Source organism: Odocoileus virginianus, chromosome 14 (genome assembly GCF_023699985.2).
Source record: "Odocoileus virginianus isolate 20LAN1187 ecotype Illinois chromosome 14, Ovbor_1.2, whole genome shotgun sequence".
NCBI classification, from domain to species: domain Eukaryota; kingdom Metazoa; phylum Chordata; class Mammalia; order Artiodactyla; family Cervidae; genus Odocoileus; species Odocoileus virginianus.
In genome coordinates, this window is record NC_069687.1 from 59,731,409 (window position 1) to 59,740,950 (window position 9,542).

The following is a 9,542-nucleotide window of genomic DNA, read 5'->3' on the forward strand; positions in this document are numbered from 1 at the left end:
TCCTGTCCAAGGGACAGTCCTGACCCAGGTTTATGGCCTGATTCCTCCATCATATTCTCTTCAAAAGTCACCTCTGTAAACTTTTCAAAGTCTAAATGTCTTACTAGAATCTTTTGAATGAGTTAAGAAAATCTGCTCAGTGCAAAGCACGTGCACATTTGAGTCACTATTGATCTTAAATTGCTCAAAGTCTCTCTAGCCATTTTAAGGTTTATCTGTGTGTGCGTATAAGCAAATATACATATATACATTTAAAGGAGTGTATCTACCCTCTTAGGTACAAACATTTGTTTGTGCTTATTGAAAAAAAAAACCCTCCCTACTTAAAAGTTACAAGTTTATTTTCCTTTCATGTGCTTGTACACCTATATATTTAGCAATGTCCACATTCCGCATGGATCTCTTGCCCCTCAGTCTATGGAGCTGGCAGCTATGGTAAGGGTGCCCTGCCTAGATCTGTCCCTACTAATTCCTGATCCAGGAAGCTGCCCACTGGCGAGGCTCCCTCCTGGGACAGTTCCATAATTTGCGGGACCTGGTACAAAATGTAAATGCGGGACCCCTTGTTAAAAAATTATTTTAAACTGTTAAGATGGTGACAACAGAACATTAAATCAAGTGAGGGGCCCTTCCAAGGTCACACAACCATGAAGCCATCCCTCCATCTTCTCTGGCGGTCTGTGCTGCTAAGAACGGGCATGCGTCAGGGCAAAAGACTCCCCTCACATGCTCCTAGGTGTCTCTACCAAGGGCACTGCTAAATGTCGCTTCCAGGAGCTCACAATCCCACCAATTCTACCTCTACAGGCTGACAAGGATGGAAAAGTAGGAGACGATGGCAGAGAGGGTGCACCAAAGGTGGCTTGTGCTCATAGCATCAGCAAACATCTGCAAGGACTGTCAGAGATCTTGTGACCCAGACTCTTGCTTCTTTTGTTTTTTAATAATTAGAGGCTGCAGGGTGGGATGGGGTGGAATGAGGGGACATGGGAAGTCATATTTTGGGAATGTGCCCTTTCTCTCTGTCCTCCTTGCCTGGATTCCGTGTTCCTCATCAGGCACTCCTTTGCTTGGACCTCCTTTGATTGCAGGTAGAAGGAGCCAACCGTGGACCGATTATTCACCTTGAATAAATGTTTGTAGTTCTGGACCACCTCAGGGCTCAGCCTGGAGATGTTGACAGCCTGTTGCTTTCCATGAGGAAACTGAGTCCCAGAGAGGCATCCTGGTTCTACCAAGGTTACAGAACTAGCTAAAGCCAAACCTGAGGCTAAACCCCCAGGCTTGAGTGTAAACCCAGGAGCTTCAGAACCATACCTAGATGAATAACTCCTCTGGGAATGCAGCCCATTTATAATGAAGGACATGTTTTGAGACTATTCTTAAATTGTGGGGATAGCTTCCATTTTTTTTTTTTTCTCTTGAGTTGAAGATGAGGACGGAGGACCCAGGATGTAAAGTTGCAGTTTCCCAAGCACAGCTTCATCACGCCCAGACTCCTCTTCCTGCTGGGCTCCTGTCGCCACAGTGGCAGCATCTTCCCGGCCCAACGTCCAGGAGCCGGATGGCCTCCAAGCTCCACTCACCCACCTTCATCCAGTTTGAGGGGTTGAGATTTCTGATGAGAACAGGTTTCAATCAGAGAATGGGGCAATTTCCCAGCTGCAGGAGACCTCGGTGATTCCAGAGAGCAGTCCTGAGAATAGATGACAAGGGGAAAGAAGGCAGGAAAGGACAACCCCTCGTTTGGACCCAGGAGGCACATACTCCTGGATCTCAGCACACCAGGAGAAAGGACAGCAGAAGCAGAGCCGACTGCTTCACTCTGAAGTCCAGCCCAGAGCGGGCAGGCGACTTGCTGGGGTCACAGACTAGAATTCATGGCTCCTGACACCCATCTCATCTCTTCCCACTTGGCATTCTGTCAATGGTCTCGCCATTCTTTTAAATTTTTTATCTTGGGGATTTTTATCCTTAAGCAACTGAGCAAATGAGTAACTGAGCAAAAGAGTGTTAAGCAAATGAGCCCCAGATGTCCCTGTCTCCAAGAGTGAGCTGCTGCCTGAGTATGGAGCTGGCTCCCCATAGGATGACCACTGCAGCCTGCAAGGACTTGGACTCACCCCTGGAGCATGACCTCCATCCTCTGCTCTGAGCTGGAACTGTTCCCCTTTCTCACCTCTGCTATTCTTAACCCACCCCTTGCTCTCCTCTCATGGACCCAATCCTCCCAAGTTCCTCAGCCCTGTTTTCTGGCAGGTTTGAGGTTGGCTCCATCCATCAGTGCTTCATGATTTTCCATGACATAACTTTCCCCTCCCCGACACCCCTGTGCCTCCAGCGTGACTTCCCCTTTAGCTGCAGCTCCACGTGAAGGCTGCCCGCCTCTGGAATGCACTCTCTCGCTCTCTGGGGTACCAGAAGTGTCAGCGTGCAGAGCAAGCCAGGCGGGGTGGGAGCGTGCGCCTGGAGCTGGCCTCAGCTGGGACAATGGGACTTTTATTTCTGGCCTGGCTCAGCTGGCAGTCTCTCTCCTGCTCTCTTTCTCGGTTGGGCTTTGGTTTAAAGTTACCCTTTCAGGATTAGGCTGGTGTTTTCTTTCCCATGCCACCGGGGAAGTTTCTGTTTCCGAAGTGGACCATACACAGACAGGTCAGTTAGTCACTGGCCTTCGCAGGGCCACAAGCGTCAGTGTTCAAAGGCTTCTGTAAATCACCCCGGCAAATGGGGGCCAACCAAACCCGCTTCTTGCCATGTGGAAGGCACACTGCAGTGTAGCTAGTCTTTAAATAGTTGTTTTCTATTGGGTATATGTTATTACAACTGAGCATCCCTCTGCCCACCTCTCACCTCCAAATTTTCACAGAAAATCCTGGAAGAACTGCTGGGGGGTGGGGGGCGGTGGGCAGTAGGAATGTCTGTTTAAGCAGCCTTGGTTCTTTCTTCTCATTTTTATTCCTTCTGTCACCACCAAGTCTGGCCATCAGGGATACCCAGCTCTCCTTTTCTCTGAAACTCAGTGACAAAACATGAAACAATACAAGTTTTTCTTATCCCCTTAACCCAGCTGAGATGGACCAACTTTTTTTTTTTTTTTAAGAAATTTAAAAAACCCCAGGGGATGGGAGGCAGGAACACCGAATCTGTGCAAAGTCAGGGAAGCTCTTTAGGAAGCCCCAAGGCCCTTATCCTAATTGTCCTATGGGGCTGGCATAACCCTCCCCCAGCCATCCCTGTGGCTATGTGACTGACCCATTATTTCCTGCTTGGGGAAGCTGTGCCCCCATGAACACACACCCCCATCCCAGATTATGGGCCCTCAGCCTCCACACGGGGGGTCTTAGAGAGACTTGCCCCCTTGCAAGCCTGCAGCCTGATGTTGATTTAACCACACAATAACCACACACATAGTTATACCCATCCCAGAAAGGAAAGCACGTTAGGAGCAAGGGGTGGTCTCGCTCAGCCTACCATTATCTTATCCTGGACTTTATCCTTTCTTCTTTCTTCTTCTTCATAGTACAAAAGTAATAACCTACTTATGAGAAGGGCACAGAGTAAATAAAACAAAACAAAATACATTCCTCTCATCTCTCTTCCTAATTCTTACTTCCTGGGAGTAAACAAAACTAACAGTTTGGAGTGTCTCCTCTGAGATCACAGGCACTTTCCATGACCCAAATTAAATACTCCAGGGCCAAGTGTTTCTTGTGGATGCTGTTTTCAACTCTTGTTTTGAAACCAACGTTATTGAGATAAATTTATGTACAATAAAATGCTTCCATTTTAAGTGTACATTTGAATGAGTTTTGATAAATACATACACCCTCATAACCATCCCCATGGTCATGATACAGAACATTTCCATCACCCAGAGAGTTCCTCTGTGCGCCTTTGCTGGCAATTTCCCACCTCAGCCCCAGGCAACCACTGCTCTGTCCTCTGTCATTACAGATTCGTTTTGCTTTTTCTGGAATTTCATATAAATTGAATCATGCAGCATGTGCTCTTTTGTATCTTTTTTCCTCCTCGGTATAACATTTTTGAGATCCCTTCACGTCACTGTGCACAGTAGTTTGTTCTTTTCTGTTGCTGAGTAGGATTCTACCATATGGATGTACCACGACTTGCTCATCCACTCATCTGGACATTTGAGTTGTTTTTCCAGTTTGGGGTTGTTATAAATAACTCTGAAAGCTGTTATGTTATTTTGAATCATGAAGAGAAGGAGGGAGAGAGGGCAAGTCCAAATTTATCTCAGGTCTATATATGTCAGAACTTAGTAACTGACATATTCCCAAGGCAAATATCTCCATGTGAGCAGAAAGCACAGGTAGGCCATTTTAGTCTTGATTGCAGTGATGATCACTGCTCACATGAAATGCTAAAATGACATTTTCCATTTGCAGACTCCGATTTAGAAGTGCTCTCTGGCAGCGACTTGACACTGTTTGGTAATTCTACCAATGTGGGCTCTTATTATGTCCTTCCTCAAATCCTGAAAGATGTAGGGACATTTATACACCAAGGTTAAAGTATCGCTGTTTCACAGAACCTTAGTACAATTGAATCCCTCTTCTAAGAGAACTGGCTGCCCCAACACTTTGTGTTATGTTCTGAAGTTATACTGTGGTTACCTGTACCATGCTTCTGTCTGTCATAGGCAACTCAAGCTTTCCATCATTAGTTTTTGTAAAGACAATTGCAAACACACCTCCTTTCTTGATTTCGTGTGTGTAACTCTTTAGTAAGAGCCTTAAAGACTCTCTTATAGAAAGGAACACTCACACAATAGCAGTTCTCATGGGCCCCCTGCTGCGTGCCTCCCACAGCCACAGTGTACTGGAAAAGGCTTCCCTCCCCTCAAACCCCCATCACTTGAAAAAAAAAAATACTAACACGCAAAAAATCCCATCAACAAAGTGTGTTTGCTGATGGTGGCTTTAATCATAGTAAGGGAGATTTATTTCTTATTACTCTCAACATTGGCCTTGACTGGCTAGAAATAAGAGGATCTATTCACTCCATAAGAGGACAACAGATTATAATGTATTGAAACCCAAAACTGGGTCATTTGTAGAGACATAGATGGACCCACTGACTTCCCTGGTGGCTCAGATGGTAAAGAATCTGCCTGCAATTAGGGAGACCCAGGGTCGATCCCTGAGTTGGGAAGATCCCCTGGAGAAGGAAATGGCAACCACTCCAAGTATTTTTGCCTGGTATATCCCATGGACAGAGGAGCCTGGTGGGCTACAGTCCATGGGGTCACAGAGTCAGACACAACTGAGTGTTTAACAAGCAGATGGACCTAGAGACCGTCATAAAGAGTGAAGTCAGTCAGAAAGAAACAAATATCATATATTAATGCATATATGTAGAATCTAGAAAAATGGTATAGATGATCTTATTTGCAAAACAGAAATAGAGACACAGACTGGACATCAAGGGGGGAATGGGGACTGGGATGAACTGGGAGATTGGGATTAACATGTATACACTACTGACAGTAGGTATAAAATAGGTAACTAATCAGAACCTACTGTAGAGCTCAAAGAACTCTACTCAGTGTTCAGTGGTGATCTAAATGGGAAGGAAATCCAAAAAGGGGGATATATGTACACATAAAGCTGACAATCCATCCTAAAGGGGATCAGTCCTGAGTGTTCATTGGAAGGACTGATGTTGAAGCTGAAACTCCAGTACTTTGGCCACATGATGCAAAGAGCTGACTCATTTGATAAGACCCTGATGCTGGGAAAGATTGAGGGCAGGAGGAAAAGGGGACAACAGAGGATGAGATGGTTGGATGGCATCACCGACTCAATGGACGTCGGTTTGGATAACCTCCGGGAGCTGGGAAAGGGAGGCCTGGCATGCTATAGTCCATGGGGTTGCAAAGAGTCGGATAGGACTGAGCAACTGTACTGAACTGAACTAGCTGATTCACTTTGCTCTACAGTAGAAGCTAACACAACATTGTAAAGAAACCATACTCCAATGTGCGCTGTGTGCATGCTCAGTCATGTCCGACTCTTTGTGACCCCATGGACTGAAGCCCGTCAGGCTGCTCTCTCCGTGGAATTTTCCAGGCAAGAATACTGGAGTGGGTTGCCATTTCCTCCTTCAGGGGATCTTCCTGACCCAAGGATTGACGTCACATCTCTTGCATCTCCTGCATTGGCAGGCAGATTCTTGATCACTGAGCCACCTGGGAAGTCACATACAACAATAAAAATAAATTTAAAACCTTTTTCTCATCTCCCTCCTTATTATAAGTAAAAAGAGAGAAAAAGAAAGCAAAAAGTTGTGCAAAGACCAGGATGTGGCAATTCTCAAGATAATGACAAGGGACACAGAGCCTAAAGAACCGACTCCCTGAGTGGTTTTTATGCAAGTTGCCTGATCAAAGCCACATTGGTCACAACATATAATAGAGGCACCCAGACGATGTTCTATTCACCCTGTAGCCAAAGAATCTCTACCCTCTGACCCTTTTCTCTATTTGGCTAGACCTGGCCTCCTGGATGAGCCCTGTGCCACTCAGGCTGTCCCACAGGACAAGAAGGAACTGCTTGAGTGATTTTCTGAGAATGGGTCCCCAACCTCACCACCTCCTCCACATTCTGCAAGGAGAGGCAGAGACATGAGGAATTCTACTAAGTTTCACCCATGAAACACTGATATGTGTGCCTACTCTCACAGATCATTTACTTACTGATTTGGATCAAATTTTAAGGACTTTAATAAGAACTATTCCCACAGACCCCTCAAAGACAAGTCTGCTGTAATACATTCATTCATTAAAAAGAACCCATTAAAAAGAACCATGAAAAAAAAAGTAGAAAGTAGATAGCACCAAAATGTGGTTTGACTTACTTTGCTGATTTCATGAGGTAATTTGGATGATGGAAGACATGCCACCCAAAAAGCCAAGTCATCCAGTGAAGTGGTGGAATAAACCTACACATTCAAGCCACGACGTCCATGCTTCTAGCCAGGAATGCAATTTCCCCCTCTTTCGAATTATTCATTTCCTTTTTAATAGGTCACGTCTCATTTACCTTGATTTAGCATCAGACCAAGTACAGTTATGTATTCGGCGAGGGGGAGGGAAGGGAAGGAAAAAGAACAAGAGGGAACTTTATGTGAAATATGGTGACCCTGTCCTTAAAACCCAGTCCAAGCAGGTCAGGAATTGTACTGCATCTTTGATTCCTTTTATACTTCGGGAAGCGTACAGGGCTTCCTTATGTTTATGTACTTGAAAGAATAATGAGAAGTATGCTTGAAAATACCATTTGATGAATAACGCTTTTGCATGTGTCACTGTGAGGAAGTATCATAATGTACATTTCACCACAAGGCCAAGGAGGATATTTAAAAAGAAAACTCCAGTGTAATGTGAAAAATAGACCGACCCTTACATCTGTCTCCAGGATGAATAAATCACTAAACAAATATTTTAATGGCCTTAAAATACAATCAAAAAGAGCAATTCCCTAAGGTAGTTAGCTTGAGCCCTCATTAGAAGGTTTATTTTATTTGAGTGTATAGACTGCTATATATTTAAAATTGCAATTATGATAAATCTATAGGAAAAACATCACATGACCACATCATGTTAAATGGGCATTCTACATGATAAGGAATAAAAATAAAGCATTGAGATGAAGAACAGGCTGTAATAGCCAACCTTGACAAAGGAAATACCATGGTCTGAGGTTCTGATTCCAACAGGAACTTTAGGTGACTTAAAAAAAATCCATCTAGAACCCTGACTTCTTTCCATATTACCCTTTATGCCACAGTTCCTATTGTACTTAAAAACCTATCAGCTAACCACAGCATGCAATAAGTACTTGTTGAATAAATAAATATTGAACCTGATGTAACTCTCAATATTATACTAACTTTTTATAACTTTTTTCCTTTCCACTAGCCTGGTAGTTCAAATCATTTCATGCAAAGTTAGGAAATTTCTTGACCTTCAGAACTGATGAACTTTCTTAGACTTTGGTTTCTCTGTTGATAAAAAATTAACATTCTTCCCCATAGAATGTCATAGTAGAGAGCTCTGAACATTGTGAGGTTCTTTTAAAGATTCTTATTTTTTAACCAAAAAAAGTGATACAAACTTCCTTTACCAGGTTGAACAACGCAGAAGGGCAGAAATTATGCAAAATGTGGTAGTCTTCTTACCTAAAGTCAGTCTCAGTCCTCAGAGGTAATCAGCATTAACAGTGCCAGGTGGAGACTTCCTTGAGGGTCCAGGGGCTATGACTCCACGCTCCCAATGTCTGGGTTCAATCCCTGGTCAGGGAACTAATGCCCACATGTCACAACTAAAGGTCCCACATGCCACAAATAAGACCTGGCAGTGAAATAAATAAGTAAATATATATATATATATATATATAGATAGATAGATAGATAGATATAGATAGATTTTAAAACAGTGCCAGGTGTAATCTTTCAGTCATTTTTCTCTGTGCTCTTCTAAGTATATAGCTTTTTTTTTTAATCTTAAGCTCCCCCCACAAAAGATATAATACTATAACACTGCCTTTCAGTTATTTTTTCTTAGTGAGATTTCTTTAAGTTTGCATGATAGAATACAGTCTAGGCTAGCCCTCAAAGGAAAGGATCTCTTTCACTCATTAACCCATCCAATGAACACTTACTCAGCCTTCACTGAGTTGGGTCTGGGAAATACATCAGGGAAGGGCTACTTAGAAAGTCACTGTGAATGCTAGTCACCAGCCTCTAGAACCTTTGGGAAATCACATTCTAGTTACTGGCCAAAGCATCTGTTACAAAACTTTCTTGGGGTAATATACACTAAATTCTAAAATTTAAACCAAATATATTCACTAATAGGGCTTTATTACACACATTTTTGTATCATTTCATGGAAACCAAAAGGTATTTTGATCTTTGAGTTTAGACGAGAATATATTTTGTCTTCCTGTTGTTCCCTTTGAGGATCGTTGACATGTAATACAGTGTAGCTGTAGTTCTTTAATGTGTGGTGAGGGGTTAGGAATCCCTCTCCTACGACCAAGTTATGCCTAAGTCAGACCACCAACCACAAGAAAAAACAGTCCTCGGCAGGAAGCAAGCCTGTTCTCACACACTGTAGAGAAATGTCTGCCTGGCTCAAATAGTATTCTGGAATGGGAATATTCAAGCCTAATGTTTCAGAGATGCCTTCTGAATTTCCTCGTTTCTTGTGTTTTCATGACATGAGGGGAAAAACACAGTTGTACACATGCACACACTTAAAGCCTTGACTGTCTACAGTCTACACACCCGGAACCCTGGAGTCAGCATTAGCTAATTACTGCGGAGGCCCCAGTAGCTTCCTCTGGGAGTAAATGCGAACCCTGTCGTAAGGAGGATACCTGGGAGGCCATTTCTTGCCGTTATCTCCCTCCCGCACACTGACGGGGTAGGAGAAGAAACCCAGCCTCGGTCCCTCCCCGGAGGCTGCCGGCCCAGCCAGTCTGTCCTCCAGGTTCTCTCGTGGGCACCCAGCTGCC

The 9,542-nt window shown here is 43.8% G+C and overlaps 1 long non-coding RNA gene across 1 annotated transcript; it reads right to left on the reverse strand.

Annotated features, from left to right (window-relative positions):
- Nucleotides 1–922: 922 nt before the first annotated feature.
- LOC139038282 (uncharacterized) lies at nt 923–8,368 on the reverse strand. Its single transcript, XR_011491266.1, has 2 exons — nt 2,851–8,368; nt 923–1,696 (listed from the first exon to the last, which is right to left on the reverse strand). It is a non-coding gene; the product is annotated as an uncharacterized lncRNA (long non-coding RNA).
- Between the last annotated feature and the right edge of the window lie 1,174 nt (nt 8,369–9,542).